This window comes from Pinus tabuliformis, chromosome 6, assembly GCF_031772625.1.
Source record: "Pinus tabuliformis cultivar Carrire ecotype Pingquan chromosome 6, CPIR1, whole genome shotgun sequence".
NCBI classification, from domain to species: domain Eukaryota; kingdom Viridiplantae; phylum Streptophyta; class Pinopsida; order Pinales; family Pinaceae; genus Pinus; species Pinus tabuliformis.
In genome coordinates this window covers 792784705-792800191 of record NC_142292.1, presented here as the reverse complement: position 1 = coordinate 792800191, position 15487 = coordinate 792784705, and the positions used below count along the sequence as shown (strand labels likewise).

Below are 15487 nucleotides of genomic sequence, written 5' to 3'. Positions count from 1 at the left end.
GAATAATCACTAATGTTGGGACGAATGACACCTGCTTCCAAGAGTTCCTTGATGATTTTTTCTATTTCATTCTTTTGGGTGAACGGATATCTATATGGGCACACATTTGGGAGTTGGGCCCCTGGAACCAAGGTGATGCTATGATCATGTTCCCCTCGCGAGGGTGGAAGCTCATGAGGCTTGTCAAAGACCGACAGATGGTTATTTAAAATCTGTTGCATCTCAGGATGAATTGGCAGAGGCTTGGTTTCGACTGCCTAGATGGCATTAAATTGAGCTACAACTCCATGATTGCCCTTTTTTAACAATTTTTCCAGCCTATGCGAGCTGATGATAGAGGGGGCTCCTGCCTGGAGTCCACGGAGGGTATGTGTGTATTTGTTCTGCTTAAAACTCATATATAACTCCTGGAAATCCATTGTGATTGGCCCAAGAATGTGGAGCCATTCAACGCTGAGGACAATGTCGCAACCCCCCATGTGTATGGAAAACATGTGGGTTTTCAACTGATAATACCCCATTTAAAGTTTGACATTTTCACAACAGCCTTCACATTTCATTGTGCCTCCATCCGCAATTTGAACTTGGAAGTTAGAAAATGCTCATACAAAACAATGCACTGCTTCTGGGACTTTTTGATGGATGAAATTATGTGTACTTCCACTATCAATCAAAACTACTATTGGGCGATGTTTAATAAAACCTCTGATTTTGAGAGTTTGAGGGGAAGAAATCCCTACCAAAGCATGCAACGAAGTAACTGGATCGTCAGAGACATTGTCCTTTTGGTTGTCTTCTTCTAGCGGCTCATGTTCCTCCAGTGGTGGATCTTCCTCTGTTGAGCTGTAGTCAGTGGCATCAATTTGAAAAAATTTGGGCTCCTTGCATTTATGTCCTGGGGAGTATTTTTCATCACAGTAGTAACATAGGCCTTGCTTTCTTCTTTTGGCCATTTCTGCAGGTGACACCTTTTGGACCTTAAGTGTTTGTGTCGTGTTGTGAGCCTGTGGGGGCCGACCTTTAGCGGAGAAATTTGGGCGACTGTATTGGGCTGCTAATGCATGTTCCATGTTACGAGCTACCTTGCAAGCCTCCGTCCATGTGGGAGGGTGGTGCAGTAGGACTTGAGCTTTGATAGCTTCTTTAATACCGCTGATAAAACATTCCATGTAGAACACATCTGAGAGACCCCAAGTGCGGAAGGCTAAGGCTTCAAAAGCTGTAATATATTCATCCACTGTACCAGTCTGTCGGAGCTTAGTAAGACGACCCAAAAAAGATGATTCCTAGTCAAAGCGGTCTTGAAGAGCTTTGGTGAATTTGGTCCAAGTCCTAAAAGGTCCAGTGCAACGTTGATGCCATTCCCACCATTGCCACCTTTCATTGTCCAAGTACATGCTCCCCAAAATAAGTTGAGTCTCATCATCGAAGATGTGATTTAGTTTGAAATACTGCTCCATTTATGCTATCCATGCCGATGGGTGAGAACCGTCAAATTTATGCATATCCAACGTGGGAGGTCGCTGACTGGGTGGTGGGTGGGTATGCCAGACGTGAGGAGAGTGGCTAGACTCACCCTCATTGTGTTCATTGCCATTATACGCCTCCTCGTGGGCTTGCTCCTTGCCCTTCGGGACTATTTTATCGACCATGCTACATAGTCCGGTAAGTTGAATGTGGAGGTTGTGCACTGATTCTTCAAGTTTGTCCATCCTTTCATTGGCCATCGCTTGAGCACTAGTTTCTACCATACACCAACCGATTTTTTTAAAATTGGGACCACCTAAAAAAATTTTCATTAAGAAGTGAATGGTACCACCGTGCTCAGCTCGTCGTCCTGATTCTGATGGGCTAGATCACCAATAAGCGCCTAGAAAGATCTCATACTTTTTTTTTTCTTTTCTGAAAACTCCTAACAGAGTTTTACTCCTTCCTTATCAATACTGCAGTGGCCAAATCCTCAAAATGTTAATGTGGCCAAAAGTCCTGCGAAAATTATACCCCGGTATAGGAACCCTTCACAACGACTCCGATCTGGTGGATCTGAGAGATCTGAATGGCGGATCTGATAGCTCTGGGCGGCAGAACAGACTGCTTCTGCGGATCTGATGGATCTAATAGATCGGAATGGCTGATCTGCGAACTCGAGACTACGGGACTGATGTCTGCTGCTGCTGCACCCCTTTGCACAAGCGGATCTGGAAGAGATGATGTGTGATCCCCCGATAGAAAAGGGAACTATGGTCTTGAGGAGTGTCAGGTGCTACAGATCGCAATATACATAAGGGTCTGGCAGTAGTACTCGACCCAATGTTTCAGGGCTCTAACTAAGGAGGATCGACCGTACCCTTAGCCGTACAACCCGACTACCCTATTGTACGGGCGAGTAATCTCTCCGAGTGCTGTTCTCGGTGTATTGTAGCCGCAAGACGGCCGGCGGTTTATCTATGGCGAGGTTTCAAGGGAGCCTAGGGGGCTTCCGATATACCCAGAGGGTACGTGGAAGACAGTCCGTGCGCGGTTCTGTCTAATGCACTACTACTCGAAGGGGTACCCACAGGGGTTACAAGGGAGTCCAACAGACGTGACCACCTCTTGTATTTCCTGCGTGCATGCCTCCCCAAATCCGCAGGTTTATGCGCTCAATGACAGATCCCATGGTTTAAAGACGCCGGAACCCGTCTCTAGCCAAAAAAAAATTGCTAAGAAATGGAGATCCCACCAGCCCTGGAAAGTGCACTGATACCACTTGTTATGGTCTTAACCTGCAAAATGATACCCAAATACAGAATATGCGAAGAAAAGATACCCACAACACAGAATAGCAATGATTTTATTATTCAAAGAGTAATGTTCACTTGCCTCTTCGGGGGGAAACCTCCAATAGAGCAGAGCTCGATTACAAAATAAGACACGATGCTCCTCGCAGGGAGTCTCTATCCTTTATATATGACTCATACATGCAATACCACGGGCCAATACCGTGGGTTTTATTAATACCATCTATCTAATACTACGGCCCATTTGCAACTAACTGTGGTTCCGTCATTAATTGCAGATTAACCACTTACAATTATTAATATGGGCTTTATTGACTCTTGACTATGACGTGATCCCATTACATAAATAAGGGGGTTAGGGTGGGACCCTAACATTTTTTCCCCTACAAACATATCAACTTTGGAAAGTGGGGAAATTGTCTCTATACAATTTTAGTTGGTTCCCATTGACAAGTTCATTGATGGGATCCTCATTCAGTTTCTCCAATTGTATTTTCATTGCATTTGTGACATACTGGATAATATACAATCCAAGCCAATGCATCTAACATTTCCTAGGGTGTCTCAGAAATTCATTATCATACGACAACACAAAATCATCAACCTGGGATTTGTTTTTCTTGATATGGAAATCATGCCATGCCTTTGCCCTAGCCCTCACCTCCTAATAGGTCAACATTTTTCACCTTTTGAGTTCAATAAATATGGAGAACTAGAAATGAAAAGGTTCATTACTATACTACATATCAAAGTATTTTTTTAGGAGGAAATCATTTTTCCAAACACACTTGCAAACAATATTTCAAAATACAATATTTTCAAACATTCTATTTTGGTTTTTTTTCTCTACAGGAGCATGTAATGTGAAACTTTATAAGTTCAATACATAAAGTTGGTTTTTTAGGAGATTGGTATATAATTGTAGTCTAAAAGCTCTCTAAAATGACAATTTGAGATACTAAGATTTTGAATAAATTAATGAAATAAATAACACTAATGTGATTTTACGATTATGTAATAGCCATGGGAGCTTGCAATAGAAAATCTAAACACCAAAGAAACAAACTTAGGAAAAAAGGGCAAGGAAACAAAAAGATAACTCCTAGGAGAACCACATTAAAGAAAAAGTCCACTATCAAATTAAACAGAACAACACATAATTGAGAGGAAGAAGCTTACCTTAGGAATGTCATTGCAAACAGTAGCACAGTAGTCTTTGTGCCATTAATATTTTCTCAAGAAATATTGTCAAGTTGGAAGTGATAGGTTTGGAGTTGAAAGTAAGATCACCAAGTGCAATTATATTCAAGATGGAAAGGTCTAGTTTTCCCCCACCTTGTGAAGAAGGATCATCCATTTCTCTTTCATTGTTCCTATCAAAAGAACCTTTGCTCCTTCTGTATCCCTCCCTTTAAATTTTCTTTCCGATTCAATTATCCTTGTCAGCTTCTCATAAATTGAAACTTTTCTTAATTTGTCTTCCTCACTTTAAATTTGTGTTCCCATTCCCTTTCAAGTCCCCTCACGAACCTTTCAAAAAATCCCTCTTGTTCGATACACCGTGAAACCCTATATAGTCGCTTTCCCTTTTCGTCTCTACATCATCCCCAATTCTGGTTCATAATTTGATCCCTCTTTGATAGCAAGCTCCTTTGATTGGACACTCAACCTTCCAGAATCTATCCCTTCTCCCCTTGCCTAGTTTGTTTCATAAAGCCCTCGACAATCCATTCCAATATATTTTCTTTATTTGTTAGTGAAAAGTCACTAGGTCAAATCCCAATGAGTTTAGGGTAGTTTTTTTGATAGAAAAGAAATTCTCTAACATTTCAAATAAAAGAATCCTTCGTAGGTGACAACATGCAAAAAATGAGTTTAATACTTTTAAGTGCTTATTTGCGTTAAAATCAAGTTTAATATTTCTATTTTGAAACTAACATGGAATTTTTTTGGCTGAGGTCTTTCTTGAATATCTGGCGAGTCTCTCATGTCAATAATATTTTTGATCTCTAGCTTGGCCTAGACATTTATTGAATATCTGAAAAGTATCTTGATGCTCTTGTCAATAATAGTGGCAAATTCCTATCATGGACCTCTCCAAAGACCAATATCAATCCATAACACAGTGAAATCTTCGATGGTCACATTCCCTTTCCTTTTCCCTGTTATCCCCAATTATTGTTCCATCGCAATGGCCTTTTTGATAGCAAGCTCCCTTTATCAGTCACCGACCTTCCAATTAACTCTATTCCTGCTCCTCTAGCCTAGGTTATTTCACAAAGTCATATGCAGTCCATCTTAATAGGATTTTCTTCATTTGCTAGTGGTAGGTCATGAGGTCGAAACCCTATGAATTTAGGGTAGATTTTTGGTCATTAACTAAAGCGTCTGACATTCCAAACAAAGCCAACACCAATTTACATACTTTTTAGTGTTTGTAAGCTAAAACATCCAGTTTAATACTTTTTACTTTGAAACCGACCCAAATTTTTTCTAGCATGATTATTTCTGGAATCTCTGGCGAGTCTCTCAACTTTCAAGTCAAGAATGTTTTTCTCAAATCTGGTCCAACTGTTTATGGAATATTTGGAAATCTCTTAGAGAATTTTTTCAATAATAGTGGTGAATTCCCCTTATGAACATCTCCATAGACCATTCTCGTCCTATAGCATAGGGAAACCCCTGATGGTCATTTTCACTTCCCACTCCACATCATCGCCAATTCTTGTTCCCTAATTATGGCCTTCTTCATAGTAATCTCCCTCCATGGTCACTCAACCTTCTAAACTTTATTCCTACTCCCAACGAGGGCCATTTTAGGGAGGCATTGTACTGCACTTCAATATGATTTTCTTTATTTTCCAATGGTAGTTCACAAGGTCGAAACTCGCTGAGTCTAAGAGAGCCACATAAAATCGTTCTTGAATGTATGGGGATCTTGTCATATGAATAATGGCTTGTTTGGAGTCCATCTTGGATGTTTATTGAATGTTTGGAAAGTCTCGAAAATCTTCACAACAACAAGGGTGATTTTTGTGACATAAATTAAAAGGAATAAATATGTCATTCATTTTTCTCTAGAAATGCTTTAGGTATTAGCTGAAAATGCCACCGAACTCTTTGAGGTGGTGAGTTAGAATCATCTCCTTGTGGGTGCCCTAGTTGGATGAAAACGAAGGACAAGTGTATTTTGCATATATACCCGACTCTTGAACTCTCAAATCAAATGAAAGAAACCTAATGAAAAATTTTGACACAGTTATATGGAGGATGTGAGATGTCTTTCATGATTAATTTTGCATATAAACCCAACTCTTGAACTCTTAAATCAAACAAAACAAATCTAATGGCAACCAGAAAGATTGATTTATTGAGCTTGGATTACAATCTTTTACATACGGGTAGACCATGGGATGTTTAGATGCAAAGGAAATTTATTTAAAAGTATATTTATTTTAATCATTTAATATGCAAAATGTGTAGGAATATTTGTACAAATTATTTAAATTAGTGAGGATTTCGTAAATTTTTTATAGAGTTTCAGTGATTTTATTATATAAAATTTAGGTGAAACAAAGAGAGAGAGAGAGAGAGAGAGAGAGAGAGAGAGAGAGAGAGAGAGAGAGAGAGAGAGAGAGAGAGAGAGAATTTAATCTATGAATTAAATTTAGTCTGGAATTTTTTGCTTATATTAAAATCTAAGTTGTTTTGAACTTCAACCTTCTCAAAATTGTTGAATAGATGATAATTAAGATGTTAGTTGTAATGATTTAAATTATTCCATTGAAGAGGATTATCATTTATCATATATTCAATGATAAATCTAAGTTGTTTTGAACTTCAACCTTCTCAAAATTGTTGAATAGATGATAATTAAGATGTTAGTTGTAATGATTTAAATTATTCCATTGAAGAGGATTATCATTTATCATATATTCAATGATAAATCTCAAACTCGTTATGTTACCCATGATAATTATTATATATTATTATGCATGGCATATGTGCTTCTCCCCTCCCCATCACATGTCAAATGTGTTAACGGTATGGAAATCCATGAAAGTAGTGTTTAAGGAGGAAATTAATGAATGAAGATGAAATCAATCTCTTTGACATTTTATAAATGGATAGTGAAGTGACACGATAATGAATGAAGAAAGAGAAGTTCAAAAACATGAACATATTTTAGTGTATCTACTTGTAATTCCCTTTAAGATTCCCTTTCCCAAGATATAATAAGTTTGGTCATTATGAATGGGAGTGTGTTTTGGGCTTATTTTAAATCTAGTTGTTCCCTTGGATAAGTAATCAATAAACCTAAACAACACGAATAGTTTTTTAAAATATTGTGAAACAATTCTAGAGTTGGTAACTTGATTGGTTAGGAGCATTCTCCAATTTACTAAGAACAATTTCAAAAGATAAATATAACTTTTATTACACTCACCTAAAATATACATTCTTACTAAATTATAAATTAGTAATATATGTACTTTAAAGTTATAGATATGTGTGTAAACAGAATTGATTTATTTATGATAAAATAAGCACAAAGTGTGAAGTGTACTTGGCCTATGCAAGGCACAAAGTGTGAAGTGTAATTGGCCTCTGCAGGGCGTATTTGGGCGCCTAAGATTATCAATATTTAACAAAGGGGTTACCCACCCTTAGATTATTAAAATCATTCAATTATGACAAAATTATCCTCATCACAAGACAAGATAGGGGTAGTCTCTGTTTGCCATTGCACCGCCAAGACAAGATAGGGGTAGTCTCTGTTTGCCATTGCACCGCCCAGTTAAAAGCTTGAAAAGGGCTGACCGAACGATCCTCATACTGCAACATTGATCCCAAAGAAGAAAAACAGAGACTCTATTTGAATCTATAACTAGAAAAAAAGAAAAGAAAAGCAGAGACTCGATGCATAGAAATTCACCTAATCTACCTGTGATTGATTGAATCCCATCCCATGCAAATATGAATTGATATAAATACGTTTAGCCTAGAAATTTATGCGCATTCAAAAACTGAAGCAGGACATGTACCAATTCATATTTAGGCAATTTCTGTGGATTCCCATTCATATTTATTTGTTTACCCTGGTAATTCAATATATTCGAGAACAGAGCTAATTGCATGAAATAATTACAAAATCATATTAATTCTAATTCTTGCAGTGTATGCGAATTACTAAGCCAATCTAACATCTGTGTGAAGGTTACATGTACAGAAATTTGCATACCTGGGATTGAGAAGGATCTGGGTGGATATCTCCTCGTTCATATACCTTTCGCGCATGTGATGTCTGTCTACCTTGAAAATTGATGTGATGTATGTCTACCTTCACCTCCCCGTACCGCGCAACACAACAACACGCAAACCAGACCATACCAGAGAACACAAAACTCATACAGAGACCAGACCAGACCACACAAAACTCATACAGAGACCAGACCAGACTCACAAACATACATGACATGGAGCTCCAAGACAAGACTCATATAGCGAAGCGCAGTAGCCATGGGAGGAGGAGGAGGAGCAGATTTGTAAAAGGTAAAGATGGGGACACGGATTGAAAACAAATATTCGTTGGATTCAACGGTCAAGATTTTCTTGACTGCCACCTCTGCAAAACAAAAGCACTTTTCTTGACTGCTATCGCAACAAAAAATCACTTTGTGGGGACATGATCTTGGATTGCCAGTTTTTGTGAAGATAATTTTGTTCCCAGCTCAACGAAAAAACACTTTGTGGGGACATGATCTTGGATTGCCAATTTTTGTGATGAAGATAATTTTGTCATAATTCAATGGTTGTAATAATCTAAGGGTGGGTAACCCTTTTGTTAAACATTTATAATCTTAGGCGCCCGAATACGTCTTGCAGAGGCCAATTACACTTCACACTTTGTGCCTTGCATAGGCCAATTACACTTCACACTTTGTGCTTATTTTATCATAAATAAATCAATTTTGTTTACACACATATCTATAGCTTTAAAGTACATATATTACTAATTTATAACTTAGTAAGAATGTATATTTTAGGTGAGTGTAATAAAAGTTAAATTTATCTTTTGAAATTGTTCTTAGTAAATTGGAGAATGCTCCTAACCAATCAAGTTACCAACTCTAGAATTGTTTCACAATATTTTTAAAAACTATTCATGTTGTTTAGGTTTATTGATTACTTATCCAAGGGAACAACTAGATTTAAAATAAGCCCAAAACACATTCCCATTCATAATGACCAAACTTATTATAGCTTGGGAAAGGGAATCTTAAAGGGAATTACAAGCAGATACACTGAAAAATGTTCATGTTTTTGAACTTCTATTTCTTCATTCATTATCGTGTCACTTCACTATCCATTTATAAAATGTCAAAGAGATTGATTTCATATTCATTCATTAATTTCCTCCTTAAACACTACTTTCATGGATTTCCATACCGTTAACACATTTGACATCTGATGGGGAGGGGAGAAGCACATATGCCATGCATAATAATATATAATAATTGTCATGGGTAACATAACGAGTTTGAGATTTATTATTTAATATATGATAAATGATAATCCTCTTCGATGGAATAATTTAAATCATTACAACTAACATCTTAATTATCATTTATTCAACAATTTTGAGAAGGCTGAAGTTCAAAACAACTTAGATTTTAATATAAGCAAAAAATTCCAGACTAAATTTAATTCATAGATTAAATTCTCTCTCTCTCTCTCTCTCTCTCTCTCTCTCTCCCAAAGACATAAAAAATGTTTCACCCAAATTTTACATAATAAAATCACTGAAACTCTATAAAAAATTTACGAAATCCTCACTGATTTAAATATTTTGTACAAATATTCCTACACATTTTCCATATTAAATGATATATATATATTATATATATATATATTATATATATATATATATATATTTATATATATTATATATATATATATATATATAGATATATATATATATATATATATAAACATCCCATGGTCTACCCGAATGTAAAAGGTTGTAATCCAAGCTCAACAAATCAATCTTTCTGGTTGTCATTAGATTTCTTTCGTTTGATTTAAGAGTTCAAGAGTTGGGTTTATATGCAAAATTAATCATGAATTACATCTCACATCCTCCATATCACTGTGTCAAAATTTTTCATTAGGTTTCTTTCATTTGATTTGAGAGTTGAAGAGTCGGGTATATATGCAAAATACACTTCTCCTTCGTTTTCATCCAACTACATCACCCACAAGGAGATGATTCTAACTCGCCACCTCCAAGAGTTTGGTGGAATTTTCAGCTAATACCTAAAGCATTTCTAGAGAAAAATGAATGACATATTTATTCCTTTTAATTTATGAAACAAAAATCACCCTTGTTGTTGTGAAGATTTTTGAGACTTTCCAAAAATTCAATAAACATCCAAGATGGACTCCAAACAAGCCATTATTCATATGACAGGGTCCCCATACATTCAAGAACGATTTTAAGTGGCTCTCTTAGACTCAACAAGTTTCGACCTTGCGAACTACCATTGGAAAATAAAGAAAATCATATTGAAGTGCAGTACAAATGCCTCCCTGAAATGGCCCTGGTTGGGAGTAGGAATAGAGTCTAGAAGGTTGAGTGACCATGGAGGGAGATTACTATGAAGAAGGCCATAATTATGGAACAAGAATTGGTGATGATGTGGAGTGGGAAGTAAAAATGACCATCAGGGGTTTCACTGTGCTATAGGACGAGAATGGTCTATGGAGATGTTCATAAGGGGAATTCACCACTATTATTGACAAAATTCTTGAGATATTTCCAAATATTCCATAAACAGTTGGACCAGATTTGAGAAAAACATTCTTGACTTGAAAGTTGAGAGACTCGCCAGACATTCCAGAAATAATCATGCTAGAAAAAATTTGGGTTGGTTTCAAAGTAAAAAGTATTAAACTAGATGTTTTAGCTTACAAACACTAAAAAGTATGTAAATTGGTGTTGGCTTTGTTTGGAATGTCAGAGGCTTTAGTTAATGACCAAAAATCTACCCTAAATTCATAGATTTTCAACCTCATGACCTACCACTAACAAATGAAAAAAATCCTATTAGGATGGATTGCATATGACTTTGTGAAATAACCTAGGCTAGAGGAGCAGGGATATAGTTAATTGGAAGGTCGGTGACTGATAAAGGGAGCTTGCTATCAAAAAGACCATAATGATGGAACAATAATTGGGGACAACAGGGAAAAGGAAAGGGAATGTGACCATCTAAGATTTCACTGTGTTATGGATTGATAATGATCTTTGGAGAGGTCCATGATAGGAATTTACCACTATTATTGACAAGATCATCAAGATACTTTTTAGATATTCAATAAATGGCTAGGTCAAGCTAGAGATAAAAAATATTATTTATATGAGAGACTTGCCAAATATTCAAGAAATACCCGAGCCAAAAAAAAACCCATGTTAGTTTCAAAATAGAAATATTAAACTTGAAATATTAAAAGTATATACTCATTTTTTGCATGTTGTCACCTACGAAGGATTCTTTTTTTTGGCATGTTAGAGGATTTATTTTTCGTAAAAAAAACTACCCTAAACTCATTGGGATTTGACCTAGTGACTTTGCACTAGAAAATAAAGAAAATATATTGGAATGGGTTGCAGAGGGCTTTATGAAACAAATTAGCCAAGGGCAGAAGGGATATATTCTAGAAGGTTGAGTGTCTAGTCAAGGGAGCTTCCTATCAAAGAGGGATCAAATTATGAACCAGAATTGGGGATGATGTAGAGACGAAAAGAGAAAGCGACTATATAGGGTTTCACGGTGCTATCAAACAAGAAGGAATTTTTGAAAGGTTTGTGAGGGGAATTGAAAGGGAATGGGAACACGAATTTAAAGTGAGGGAGACAAATTAAGAAAAGTTTCAATTTATGAGAATTTGACAAGGATAATTGAATCGGAAAGAAAATTTAAAGGGAGGGAGACAAAAGGAGCAAAGGTTCTTTTGATAGGAACAACGAAAGATAAATGGATGATCCTTCTTGACAAGGTGGGGAACAATTGGACCTTTTCATATTGAATATAATTGCACTTGGTGATCTTACTTTCAATTCCAAACCTATCACTTCCAACATGACAATATTTCTTGAGAAAATATTAATCGCACAAAGACTATTGTGCTACTGTTTGCAATGACATTCCTAAGGTAAGCTTCTTCCTCTCACTTATATGTTGTTTTGTTTAATTAGATAGTGGACTTTTTCTTTAATGTGGTTCTCCCAGGGTTTATCTTTTTGTTTGCTTGTCCTTTTTTCCTAAGTTTGTTTGTTTGGTGTTTAGATTTTCTATTGCAAGCTACCATGGCTATTACATAACCATAAAATCATATTAGTGTTATTTATTTCATTAATTTATTCAAAATCTTAGTATCTCAAATTGACATTTTAGAGAGGTTTTAGACTACAATTATATACCAATTTCCTAAAAAACCAACTTTATGTACTGAACTTATAAAGTTTCACATTACATGCTCCTGTAGAGAAAAACAAACCAAAATAGAATGTTTGAAAATATTGTATTTTGAAATATTTCTTGCAAGTGTGTTAGGAAAAATGATTTCCTCTTAAAAAAATACTTTGATATGTAGTTTAGTAATGAACCTTTTCATTTCTAGTTCTCCATATTTATTGAACTTAAAAGCTGAAAAATGTTGACCTATTAGGAGGTGAAGGCTAGGGAAAAGGTATGGCGTGATTTCCATATCAAGAAAAACAAATCCCAGGTTGATGATCTTGTGTTGTTGTATGGCAATGAATTTCTGAAACACCCTAGGAAATTTTACATGCATTGGCTTAGATTGTATATTATCCAATATGTCACAAATGCAATGAAAGTACAATTGGAGAAACTGAATGAGGATCCCATCAACGAACTTTTAAATGGGTACCAACTAAAATTGTATAGAGACAATTTCCCCTCTTTCCAAAGTTGATATGTTTGTAGGGGAGAAAATATTTGTTTTTGTAACCTTATTGGCATTCACAGGTCAAAGTTGTGAAGTAGAGAACTCAGAGAATGTTGTGCTCGCAGGAACAATGTGACTAACTTGGGAAAGTAGATATATCTTGTTGCAGTGAAGGACTAACACACTCTGCACGAAGAACATTGCACAATCAGGTGTATAAGCAGCCAAGGAAAGTCTATAGTACCAGTGATAACATGAAAAGTGGACTACAACTAGTGGTCGATGATGGCAATAGAAACCAAGATATTGTCGAAAAAGGCACCAGAAAAAGCATGTGCCACCCATGTGGATGGGATATTGTGGAAATATATGAAAAAGGACATTAAATTTATTAAACAAAAATATGTCCTAGATCAGTGGCAATGTTAGGAAGATTGCTTGGCATGACTTCTACCATGGCTAGAATCACAAATGATGTTCCTACCTAGTGAAGTTATTATAAGACATAACCAAGATTACTGAAATTTATTGTTCTTGAAAATGTGCACAAGGCATGTAAGTCACTAATACTTCATCCAGTTCTTTTCTCATTGTCTCATATTTGTAAGAGTAAAGTCGAGGTATGAAGCACAAAACTAAGAGAAGTTTTAAGATCAAAGTGTAGTTGCAGAGGAATTTTGTATTTGTTAGATACATATCCCATGGCCTCATCATCAGTTCCCAATATATCAAGGACAAAGGGTGATAGTGGTGTGCGGCCTCCACAACTTGTTGCACAATCAAAAACTCAATTGTTGAAAGAGCTAAAGTATAAATTGTTAACAACTTCAATTTTGAAAGGGGTTATCAAATAAGGTGGAATGCTCAACATGATCGACAAGCTGAAATATAATGAACACGATGTCACATACCCCAAAAGGTTTCCTCTATTTTCTCAGGAAAAGTACATGACTATCATAGTGCAACCAAGACTTCCATGGTTTTGTGAACCTCAACAATGGGCCAAGGGGCTTGATAACTCAGGTATTTTAAATTTGTTAGATATCCCCCATTTTGGTCTAGTAATGAAGCAAATATTTGTGTTAAATTACTCTGAGTTGTGTACAAAATAGAGTTATGTGGCTTAGTGAGCCCATAGAAATTGATTCATAACTCATATCTAGGATTTATGGGTTATCCATGGTAGGAGAGGATCTGTAACCTATCTTTGATAAAAAAGAATGAAAATGATGTTGCTAAGGAGGTGATAGGAAAATACAGTGCAATTTGTGGATGGAGGGGGATATTAATATCCTCTATAAGTGATGAGTAGGTGAATTATTCCACGCTACTAATTTCTTATTTCTTAGGAAGTTCCAAAAGGAGCATTTCCCCATAGGAGAAGTGGCTATTGCAACGAAATGTGTCGCAAGTGTCGAGATGAAATGGGCCACCTTTCTACTAAATCAATTTATGCAATATTATTTGTAGGCGTAGGATAGAAATGTTGAGTTCCATTATGCATGGCCATTGATCCTGATTGCTTTGAAAAAATGGCAGGTCTCTTGGGATACCAACTTTCCTTTTCCGAACAAGAAAGAATTCATTGCACTGTGGTTTGGATCACTCTAGTATACTTATGATGAAAAGAGCTAGATGAATACAAATTTGAAATTTTATATATGGAAATAAGTCATTAATTATGATATTTTCAATGTATCACACATTTTGGTATAGGTTGTTGAAGCCTATAAGGCAATCACAACGTTCCATCGAACTCCTCACCACATGTATGTACATGCATGTGTAGACCCTAACAACCAATGGTGGAAGTGTTGTTACAAGCTTGATGAGAATGCAATGTCACAAATAATGAATGATTGGTTGGTGGATTAGTGTATACCAACCCCTAACGAGCAATTGTAGGTACATATAATTGATGATGGCACAAAGCGGGAATGACAAGGACAACAATAAACAGTGTCATCTGCCCCATAACCGAAGGAATTCCCGAAATCTTTGCCACGAGAACCTAAACAAGAATTTCCCAACACACCCTAATGGGAACCTATTGTAGCGGCTGCAACACCCTCCAAAATTTTGGCCTGCATCCAATTTCGAAGCCTTCCTTGGTTTTTTCCTTGATGTTTGCAAACCGTCGGGCTCATCCCATGAGCTCTTGTTGAGTCTTTTCTCTCTCCTCGCTTGACCGTTCACTGGAAGATGTCTCCATCTCAGGGAAACTTTTCAATCTCTTGTCCACTCACACGTATGATGGTGACGGCGAAGTGGCCTGGCCTGAGCACTTACATAACTTTCTTTCCATGATTTATGAGGAAAATGAGTTTACTGACGAATAGGCCAGGTTGTTGCTCGCATAGACACTTCGCAAATCTCCATTTCGATGGGTGCTCATCCTCCGGATGACTTCATGCACTCATGTGAGCACTTTTGTGATCTTATTGAAGACACATTCTATCATTTTGATTCAGACCATCTTGACCAAAAACTGTTACAAGAGTGGATGGCTCCGCATGAATCCATTATTGATTTTTGGCAATGCTTCCGTGACTTGCAATTTCAAGCTCCGAGGAGCCAGATGAAGTTCACTTATCTCTGGGGCCGGTTCGAGTATTGTCTTAAGAAATATGCCCATCCTAAGAGGAAGCTTTATGTCAAGCCTCGCTCAACCTTCTTCATTGATGGAACTGCACAATCCCATGTGAGAGTAGGCACTGTCTCAACGGACTGTC

The 15487-nt window shown here is 36.7% G+C and overlaps 1 long non-coding RNA gene across 1 annotated transcript in view; it reads left to right on the top strand.

The window, feature by feature from the left end:
* The window catches only part of LOC149261171 (uncharacterized), a 64084-nt gene that overhangs the window by 27836 nt on the left and 20761 nt on the right, over positions 1-15487 (top strand). The gene's annotated exons all lie outside the window — the stretch shown is intronic.